Source organism: Adiantum capillus-veneris, chromosome 16, assembly GCF_014529385.1.
Source record: "Adiantum capillus-veneris isolate H3 chromosome 16, ASM1452938v2, whole genome shotgun sequence".
Taxonomy (NCBI): Eukaryota; Viridiplantae; Streptophyta; class Polypodiopsida; order Polypodiales; family Pteridaceae; genus Adiantum; species Adiantum capillus-veneris.
Genome location: NC_140946.1, coordinates 142,389,112 through 142,400,847, shown reverse-complemented (window position 1 = coordinate 142,400,847; position 11,736 = coordinate 142,389,112).

Genomic DNA, 11,736 nt, shown 5'->3' with positions numbered 1-11,736 from the left:
GAATCAAATGAGTAACTCCACACTTGGTGCAATATGCGTTGACTCTAATGATTTCATCATGAGAACAGTCTCTTAGCTAATGGTCTCCACCACACTTGTAGCAGGGCCCCTTGGGTTGTTGAGGTGCTCCTTGAGCTCCTCTTTGTTGGTATGCATGTCTCTGCCCGCTCATGCCTCCGTTGGCTATGAACAACAATTTTCGCTCATCCAAGCTATATCTTCCTTCTCCAGCTACCTGTGCAGCAGTTGGTTGTTCTGCACCTCCCATCATGCTCCATGGTTCTGGTGTTGGGGTTTCTTCGGGTGGATAATAGACAGGGTTTTCCGCATATCCATTGGGATCTTCATAATATGCATGCATAGGTATCAACGCCTTCTCTTCTGGTTCGGCTACTTTTGGTGTGTATCTTATGCCAACTGGTCGTAATCTTGGTAAGGGTGGTTGCTGCCCCAACACTGGTTGTGGTCTTTCTACACCTACAGGTCCTGGTAGGTTGCCTGCTTGGTATCTAGGCATCGGTGGAACTTGAGGAGATGCTACCTGAGCTTGGGGAGCATAAGGTCTCTCTCTCACAAATCCCTTGTTATAATAACATTCCTCCGTCCCATGGTTTTTTCACTTTCTTTCAATAGCACACCACTTGGGCTATTTAGCCTAGGGTTTGGCGTACAAGTTAATCTTTTTTAGCACTTCCTCTACAAGCAGCTCTTGGTTTACAGCTACTTTTCCTTTTGGTGCTGTCTTAGAAGACTTGCTTCCACTTTGTTGTGAGGAAGAATCATCATCAAGATCCTTGAACTCACCCTCTTTGTAGACTGCACAATTGTCCACAAGGTAAAGAGCCTCTTTTGTTAACTCATTCAACATCGTGCTTCTCTTCATATGTCATTCCTTGGAGATCTGCATTCCTTAGTCCTTGGATAAATATAAGCATAAGTCTGGACTGAGTTGGCAGTTCTTCCACCGGACATAACTTAACATACCTTTTTAGTCGTAAGGCTTCCTTTCGCACAGATTCCCCATCTTTTTGTTTGAATTTATGGATTTGTGAGACCGTGTTATGAGCTATCCCTCTTTGTGAGAATTCCTCAATAAACTCGTCAAACACCTCCTCCATAGACTCAAAATCTCTACACTCCACAGAGTCAAACCAAGTAGCAGTGTCATCTTCTAAGGTTAGGCCAAACCCTGCAAATTGGGTAGGAAAGTCTAACACCTCTTCCGCTCTAATTACACGCACAAAGGCTGCTACATGATCTCTAGGATCTCTATTTCCCGTGTATTTCTTGTTTACCCATTTTTGCACTTGAGAAGGTCTAATCCTACGATGGTCTACAAATCTCATCATTGGATCTCCTCGTCCTAATCTATATACCTCTTTTGGTCTTCCGTAGTAGGTTGGTTCCTCTCTTAGTGGTGCTCCTAAGCCATAATTTCTAACAGTTCTTGCAAGAGATGGTTCATCTCTTGGAACTCGTTCTATGGGTGGTCTCCCAGGCTCTGTTGACCCTTGAGTCTTTGGCTTACTCTCTCCTTGATACCGTGAATAGAGTGGTGGTTCTTGTAAATCCCTTAGCCCTCATGCAACTTGATAACCATCTCGGTTTCGGTCTTGCTCCAATGTTGCCGACTGTCGTAGCCGTGCCTGTAATGATGGTTGGTTTGCTGGTTGGTTTTGGCATGGACTCCAAGAAAGATTTGGGAGAAAGCATTATAAATGGAAGGGCATGAAGCCTAGAGTGGTGTGTGCAGCAAAGTAGTGTGGTACAAATACCCAAGAGGAAACTTCATCGACAAAAGAGTCGACGGCCGTCTTGATAGTAGGAGGAGAATCACAAAGGAGCACCAGAGGAGAAAGAGTGTGGCAAAGAGCACTCATTTTCAATACCCTTTATTTCGAGATGAACACCACATGAGATTACAAAAGAAAGTCAACAAGAAGGATCCAAGCAAATAGCTAAGATGGATGAGTTTTCTATATGAAAAAAATTAAAGTAATTACCACTCTCAATGATCATGGTGTAGCTATTTGAGCAGGTGCCTTGGTTTCAAGAGCAAGTGGTTAAGAAAATCAGTTAAGAGCGTAAGTAGAACAAAGAAAAATACAATGCCGAGAGGGAAGACATACATATCCATTCAGGAGAGGTGATGCTGCCAGAGTTGTATGATAAGACGATAGTGATACTCAACATACAAGAAGTGAATGTGTCGAATGTATTGTTGGATGGAGGTTCAAGAGTCAATCTACGATCGGAAGCATTGTGTGAAAAATTCGACACCTTTGTGATTGATGCCATAGTATTACGAATGGAAGATATCATTGGTGCTGACTTGGGAGACCTTGGTTGAATCAAGCTAAGGCAAAATAAAATTAGGCAGAGATCACAATGACCATAAAAAATGGCAAGAAGAAGCTTAAAATATGTGTTCACACATGTACCACAATTTTCGGAGCATTCAGCGCGCTCCGAAGCTTCGATGTCAACGAGACAATCTTCACACTAGTCTAGGCACCGGCGCTCTAGTGGCGGCGGCGGCGGTTGTTGTGGGAATGCCGCCGCCGATGCCTCGACACTGTCTCGTGTTTGATGAGGCTCTTTATCCTCCCCTTCTTTTCACGCCCCCACACCAGCTATGGCATTGCCATCTACACCAGGTTTTGCGTGGCTGACGGCCGTTCCTAACAGCTACACATCACTAGCTACTCCTCTAGGAGTCACTCCGGTCGCGACACTCCTCGCTTCGGGGCCCAGAGGAGACACCTGACGTCCGTACCCCATCGCCACGCCGCTAGAGACCCCTACCGGGACACCCAGGTTCATGCGTCACCGGCGAGAGGGCTTGCCTTATTCTATCAACTTCAGCGGAGGCATCATCTTGGATGATGAAGGCAAGAAGGGGATCTCTTGCATGCGTGGTCTTTGCTCTCAGGTGTTTAGACACTATATACTAAACACCTGGAGTGAAGTACCAAGTGATTTAAAAGATAGAGTCATCAGCATGCTGCATGATGAGTTTCCCGTTTCAACACGGGATGACCGCTTCAATGAAGACCTGATGAAGATTCGAATGCGTGAATACTGCAAGCACAAGCGTTCCAAAGTGCAAAAAGGAATTAAGCATGGGTGGAACACTAGATTGGCCGGCCAAAGAAGATTGGAAGAATGCGAAGAAAGCAGCGTGCGAGAATCCCGACAAGTGGAAGCAACAAAAAAAGGCAGCCAAAGCGCGAGTAGAGGCAGGGAGCTTGCACCACTTAGGGAGCGGCGGGTGGGCATCATTTGAGGCTGATTTTGTAAGTATTTTTGCATTGCTCTTTATGTTTGATAGTTTAGGGGTTTTTAAATTCTAGCATAATGAATTATTTGTATGTTTTGACAGTGCTCGATGACAGGACGTGACCCCACACTGTACGAGCACGAGTACGCAGGCAGGAAGGGCTTAAACACCTTGATGGACATTCTAAGTTCTCACGGTGGCATGGTTAGTATTAGGGTTTACTCTTTTCTATTTGTTGTATTTTTATAAATTATATGTTTATACTTACAAAAAGCTGTCTTATTGTTTTTTTTTTGCAGAATCCGACAGATACGCCGCTTGGACACGATGAGACGTCTGATTAGACGACATCAATCTAGCCGTAGCTAGATAGCATTAGTTTCCTTTTATCATAGCATATGTATCATGAGATGACGTTTATACGTCTTTTTGTAACTATTGGAAAACCATGTATATTTTTTTCAATAATGACAATGGTGTTGTAACTATTACATTTGCAAAGTTTAACAATCAAGTGATTTTGCCTATGATTGTCATTGATTTACTTTCATCAATTTACTTTTGTCGGTTTTGTATCTTTATAGTTTTGTATCTTTATTCTGCAAACAATACTATGGATGATGGAGTTAATGGTTATATTGTCTTGTGGGTGACTACTTTGGGTCTATATCTAAGCTTGCACTTTCTTTCAAAGGTGAATCTGGGCTTATCTTGGATTCATTTAGGTTTACTCAATTATTGAAACATTCAATGGTTGATGGGTGGCAGGGCATTCAATGTACTGCCACCAAAAAAAATTCTCTCGGGTGTCGCTATGACCGTCGCTATATAAGGCTTTGCAGCGTGGCTAAAAACATCGCTATAGGTGACCTGTAAACGTTGCTATGATCGTCGCTATAGGCATCGCTATATATGCTCTATCACCAAAAAACAATTCTCTCGGATGTCGCTATGACCATCGCTATATAAAGCTCTGCAGCGTCGCTATAAACGTCACTATAGATGGCATGTAAACGTTGCTATGATCGTCACTATATATCGATGGTTATAACGACGTTCCCGTATCGACGCTATTAATGACGATCTTAGCGACGCTGGAGAGTATAAAAACCCAATGTATTTCCGTTGCTAACAGCGTCACAAGTGCACACAACCTCTTGTAGTGAAACTAGCTTTGGATCATTTTTGGTATCAAGGTTGATGTGTATAAACCCTTCTTCTTTGACATGCTTTGAATATTCTCATTCTTGCCAAAATGATTTCTCCTTGGGAAGGATTTTGCACCTTTCCGATGCCTTTTCTTCTGAGCTAAGCTAAATATCTTCCTCAATTATTATTAAATGAGGCATTCGCTTTGTCCTTATCTTTACCACTACTTTAGCCTTTTCCCATTCTCATTTTGTGGCGCTTGCTGTCAGCATCATTCTAGTCTTCTTTGACTATGCCTAGCTCTAATTTTCAGGTGGGCTCATTGGATGTGTCTATCTTCTTAAGGAGTTTGGAAACATCAATTTCAATAGCCCAACTAGGCTCTTGTTGACTTGCATAGAGACGCTGAGAAGCAATAGTAGTGCTTCTTAGTGTCTCTTTCACCTGATCAGCTAGATCTCGCGGTGGGACGAGCAACATCTATATTGAGCAGACCTTCGCGATTGCAGCTTCAGTCTCCATGGCACTCGGAGCACTGTGCTTGTAGTCCCTGCTTGTGAGAACATACCTAGAGATAACATATTTGGAGTGGACGCAAAGACCATTATATACAATGATGCAATGAGGCATATAGACAGAAATGGACAAAAAGCCACGTGAATACAATATATATTATAAAACGGAGCAAAATTGTTCAAATACAATATTTATGGCTTTAAAGAGGTCTCTCTCTCATCCTCGCAAAGCTCTGCATAACTTCCTATATTTATATAGAGCTCTCCGTTTAAACAAATGTCCTCCGTTTCATTTTGTAGATCCTCTGCATGCACCCCATAGAGAGTAGCAGCTTGATGCTTGTCTGACAGCACCTCAGTGGCTTCTAACTAAGCATCTTCTTCGATCTCGTCCATTGATGCCGCTGTGATTGGCACATGGTAGCCTTCATACGTCCGTGCACTACACGGGGCTACCTCTATGACGCACCACCAGTTTGATGCAGACTTTTAGGATGAAATATCACCTGCCAGAGCCACATAACTTACATGAGAGCTTCCAAGCACATAACTTCTAAAATTGGATGTTAACTATTTACATACTTACTTGTTCACAATGCTCGGGTAGTACGAAAGTGTCTCTTAAGTCAATCCATTTCTTAGTTGAGTCCACCTCAAGAAAACCAGACTCTCCTCTACGCACATTAGCGTTGCAACCCTCCATGATTATCTTGAACCATTGCACGTCAAACAAGTCGACAAAAAATCCTCTATAATCGATCCTCAAAATCTCTTGTAGCGTGCCGAAGTAAGTGATTTCCACCACTACAGTATCTGCATCAGAGGACCGTCGTCGACTAGACTGTTCAAAATTTTCCATGATTCCACAATCTTGAGTAAAACGCTTTTTTTCAATCCGTTCCACCCTAAAATGTCAACCTTTACACCATGCTACTGTGTATGACTTATACTACAACCAACAAAGATTATGAGTGACCGTTCAAACATCTAGAAAGTCACTAGTCGTACATTGTAAACTTACCTTGGTCGGCAACCCCGAGAGTACTCCCACTCCTCCTCAGTCACTTCTTCACCGCACTGTTATGCACTTTTCAATTGGTTGTGCAACCATCTTAAGCTCATGAATATTGGTAGGCTCTCCAAGCCCGTCGGATAGTGCATTGGTGGTCGTCTTCCCCGTCTCCACTCGATTTGTGCCTTTTGTCGCTCTTGCTTTGCATCCTCATATTGTTAAATCCACTTTTGCATCACTGGATTGTGAAGCATGCAAAACTGGTTGATTTTAGACTCTAGATCTTCCATCATCTTCTTCTCAACACCGAGATTGCATATGACAATCCTAGATATGCACTTATCATCTATGGTTCGCCATAGCGTGTCCCGAGCTTTATCAAATCCGTCTAGCCACTCTCCAATGTACACTAGGGACTCTGATACCAGCCAACCTTCTGCCATCCTACCCTCCGGACATGCCTTCTGATGCACATATCCCTTGAGAGTTTTCATGAAACGTTCTATAAAGAATATCCATTTGGAATGTACTGTGCCAGCTATTTCCACCTCATCAACTATGTGAACAAGAAGATGCACCTGAATGGTTAGCATGGTAGTAGGAAAGTGTTTCTCAAACATGCACACAACCTCCACAGCGTTTAGTTTGGCGAATGGTATGGAGTCTACGTTGATCTCCTTTTGTGGGATCCATTGCACCAACTTTGCAAGTTTGTAGATTGTGTTACGGACATCAAGAGACAAACATCCCTCAATGGCCACCGGTAAAATCAACTGCAAAACACGTGCAACAATGATATTAAAGTCCGCACACGAATTTGTTACATAATTCCCACTATGATATATTCCACTATGAACATACCTGACACATTTTATGCCAGTTGTGTGACTTCAAACCGGTAAGCTTTCCTTCTTTAGTAAAACATGTTCGGAGCGAGTGCATTACGCCAGTGGGGGTCCACACAGATCGAATGGTCTCTTTTATTTTGCGTTCTTGGGCTCCATTGAAAATCCATGGCGCTTTAGGGAGTTTTATCGATCCATCGGATGCTGTCTACGACGAATATTGCTCCATACGATCCACATTTCTAAGGTAATCCATCCCCAAGTTTTGCAAGATCTTTCTTGCTTCCTCTCTGGAATCTGGAATCACATTATCAACTGGCAGTATGTGCTCTTTGAGCAGTCTACACAACAAAAACAAATACGATACAATTGTGTAAAAATCTATCAAATCATTATACATCTAGATTTTTTTATTAAAGTAAACACATTGTAATAGATCACTTGAAAAGTGTTGTGACGCTAGTGTCACTCCATCCAAACTTTTTCTGCATGTTGAGAAGAACCAGGAGCGCCTTCAATCTACACACACGTGCTCCATCATACAATGGCGTATCGGCTTCACTTTTCATGTCATCATAGATAAGCCTTTCTGAATCCATGATTGTCTCGATCATTTCATCGATCTCGGGCTCAAACATTGCCTCGTTGGGAATGTGGTCTGCATCATCATCCCTCGAGCTCTCAGAGGCTACATCTTGTGGCCTCACATATGCTACTTGACCAAAGCGCCTGCGAAAACGTCTATTGGGTTGCAAGATTACTGCCTGTTGGCCAGCGTCAGAGTCCGACGAGTTATAATTGGCAAAAACTTTATCTATACTAGATGGATTGAACTCGCCAAATTTACGAATGTGCTACAAAGAAACGCGTCTTGTCCATCTCACAACATGCTTGCATTGATTACAAGGACATAAGATCCTCGTTGAGAGATAGGTGTTTCGGTTGGACGGCCCCACATCCTCGTCGCTACTCATAATGAGGGTAAAAACCTTATAACCTAGACAACAAATTTAATCTTCTATTGGCATTCTCCATCTTTTATCTCTCTCTCTCTCTCTCTCTCTCTCTCTCTCTCTCTCTCTCTCTCTCTCTCTCTCTCTCTCTCTCTCTCTCTCTCTCTCTCTCTTTTGTTCACATTGTAAACTACCTCACATTCTCTAGTCATGTCCAATCCCCATACACCTTGGTCTAGAGGTGCACGGAGATTAAAACCACCAGAATATAATCTCGTCTTTATTGGTCAATGCTTATATTTGTGGGTACAAGAAATCTACACATCCATGTCTACATGATAGTGCACGTAGTGGACAAAACCCCTTTGCCTCTTCTCTAGCTGTAGCATTTCACAGCATCTTAACATCTTTTCATAGTAGATCTTTGTCTGTAGCATGCAGGTACGCCATTCTTGCAATGTAGTTGATGCCTGTTCAAAGCACTTAATTCTTACTCTAGATTTGACGGGCTGTGTAGTGTGTGTGTGTGTGTGTGTGACCGTTGGAATCGTTATCTTGCATCACTAATTTTTGTGTAGGCTAAATTTGCTCTTCCATTGGCTGATCATGACGGCTTATTGTATGACAGCAGCAGTCGAACATGCAGGTGGAATTGCTTGTCCGCATGGACTGTCGAGGCTATGAGCGTAGAAAATTTTTTCATGTAGGAAAACGGAGTCTTTTTCAGTGTTTTTCATATGAGCAAGTGTTTTTCATACAATGCTTAATATCATGAGCGCACCTTCATTGACATGCACTAAAATCTAACCTAAATCTAAAAAAAGCTAGTCCATCGAACATAAATATAGATCTAATTTAATCTTAAACTCAAAATAAACCTAAATCTAATCTAATCTAACGTAAATAAACCTAAATCTAATTTAGTTTAACTTAAATAAACCTAAATCTAATTTAACGTAAATCTAAATCTAACTTGATCTTAAACTCAACGTAAACATAAATCTAAATGAAATCTAACGTAATCTAATTTAAATTTTAACATGATCTCTTTCTCTCTTTGTTTTCTCCCCTTACCTCTCTCTTTCGTCTTCTCCCCTCATCTCTCTCTCTTTGGTTTTTTATTCTCTCTCTCTTTCTCTTTGTTCAACAGGTCTTGAGTTCAACTCCTCATTGGCTAGATCTTCAAGGTCTCTTGGGATAGTTTTCTACGACGTTAAAAATCTCTTCTTCTCGGATGTGTGTGTGGGTGGGTGTGTGCGTGTGTGCCAATAAAAAGAGGATAATAGTATAACCTTTCTGTCACCCAAGTGTGGTAGATTGGTTATGCCATTTCCCTCTTGAATAGTAGGTCTTGAGTTCAACTGTCGGCTAGATCTTTAAGGTCTCTTGGGATAGTTTCCTACGATGTTAAAACTCTCTTCTTCCCGGGTGTGTATGTGTGTGTGGGTGTGTGTGTGAACTCAAAATAAACTTAAATCTAATCTAATCTAACCTAAATTTAATCTAACGTAAATCTAAATCTAACATAATCTTAAACTCAAAATTATGCTAAATCTAATCTAATCTAACGTAAATAAACATAAATCTAACTCAAAATAAACTTAAATCTAACCTAAATAAACCTAAATCTAATCTAATGTAAATCTAAATCTAACCTAATTTTAAACTCAACATAAACATAAATCTAAATGTAATCTAATTTAAATTTTAACCTAATCTCTTTCTCTCTTTGTTTTTTCCCCTTACCTCTCTCTTTCGTTTTCTCCCCCTCTCTCTCTCTTTGGTTTTTTATTCTCTCTCTTTCTCTTTGTTTTCTCCTTTCTCTCTCTCTCTCTCTCTCTCTCTCTCTCTCTCTCTCTATGTGTATGTGTATGCATTCTTTGTTTATGCATGTGTGTGTGTGTGTTTTGTTTATGCATGTGCTCTCTCTCTCTCTCTCTAAAAAAAACACAATGTGTGTGTGTGTGTGAAAGAGAGGGAGAGAGAGAAAGAGGTGAAGGGAACATGAGAGAGAGGAGAGGGAAGGAGCATACTTGGCTCTCCTTCCTCTCCTCATGTGTGTGTGTGTGTGTGTGTGTGTGGAGAAGAAAGAGAGAGAGAGGGGGAGAGCGCGGGTTACCTCTTTGCTTGAGCGTCGCAAACTCAGATCTCAGATCTGAGTTTTCGGGCGCTCACTGTTTATTTCTTACCTATGTTGGCATCGCTATGGGCATCGCTATGTTACAAATGAGCTAGCGACGCTCATAGCGACACTAATAGCGACGCCGTGAATTTTCACTTTTGAGCGTCGCTAATGTGAAGCACCTCTTGTAGTGTTTCCCGCAACACAGGATCATGTTCAGTGAGTATGAATGACCAATTTGGCAACAGAGGTACCATAAAAATCCCGATTATGTTGTTTGAGTAAAAGAAGAAATAGATAAAATTGCTTAGGGTCAGATTTATCACAGTGATAGGTAAAGCTACCTGGCTGTTGCTGATTATTGTTGAAGATTGAGGTAAGTTTGGTAGAGAGTGAGGGGAATAAAACCCACATGCAATGTAACAATGTACGTCCTGGTATAAAAGAGGTTCCATTCCCAATGAAAATCTATTCAAGTCTGGTGAAGTGCAATGCTTCTTATGAACTTGTGATCACTTACACTTAGCTCAAAATCTTGTTTGTGAGTCCAAGATAATCTATCTTGGAACCTCATTCGCTTGAGTCACATAATTTGTTCACGCTCCTCTCTCTCACATACATTATGATTAGGCATCACCCACCCTATTTCTCTTGAATCCATAGTATTTAATATGGTATCAAATCCATGGTGAAGATAGCTAGGGTTGAGCAGCGTTCTTATAACCATAGGTATTTAGTGGAGAAGGACATCCTACTAAGCTACAAAACACCGATTCAGGTATTGGGAGATTTTTCATTAAGCGTGTGTAAAGCTTGAATTTAATTACTCCATTTACCTTTAAGTAAGCTCTCTTATCTCTCATTGGGAGTGTCTAGAGAGAATGCCCAGTACAAGCTTTCATTTGAAGCAAGACATGAAGCCACAAGGAGATTTGGAAGGTGTTTAATGAACTAAGGTAATTTTTTCACAGAGTAAAGGTTTCCTTACGTTTCCTTGATCTAGGTAGCGTTAAGGCATCGACTCCCAAAGGTTTGGTTAAATCTCATTTTCTTGATCTTGCCAGTGAAGGCACCAAATCCCAAAACTTTGGTTAAATTTTGTGTGCAAAACCTAGGACACTTTGGTTATAAGCCTATGGTAAGTCCATATTATGAGTTGTGTATTGTAATCACATGACCCTTGTATTGATCACTTGTATTGTAATCGCATGACTTTTGTATTGGTCACTTGCAATCGTGGATGTGTGCGGATTGTAAGAGGTCTATAGACACTGCTTGAGTCGAAGGTGACCAAGTAAGACCACCTCATGGAGCACAAGTTAGCATGTGTGGCTACGTTTAATGGCAGTATTTTCTTTACATGGAAAATCAAAACCAAGTACTTACTTATGCACAAAGGTTTATGGAATTTCATAAAAGAAATGATGAAGCATCAAGCTGAACAACAACTGCATCCAATCAAAGATCCCTTGGCCTAATTGCCCAATAATTAGGAGATGATTTCATCTCACATGTTTCTGGGATCATGGACGTCAAGTACGCTTGGGATGCTCTCAACCAGGAGTCTGGCATCACATCAAAGAGCTCAAAAACAAATTTGTTGATGTAGTTCTACAAATTGAAGAAGAAGGATGATGAGTCGCTTATGGATCACCTTAACAAGTTGAAAGCATTGAAGCAACATCTCCTAGGAGTACAAAGGAAGATTCCTAATGATGAAACCAAAACAGGTTTACTCCAAATAGTGTTGACAAAGCAACATTTGACATGCTTATGTTTACTTTGCAAAATATGGAAAAGAAAGCTTGATGAAGTAATTGATGCACTCTTGGAATTTGATTCAAAGCATAGGATGGAGCC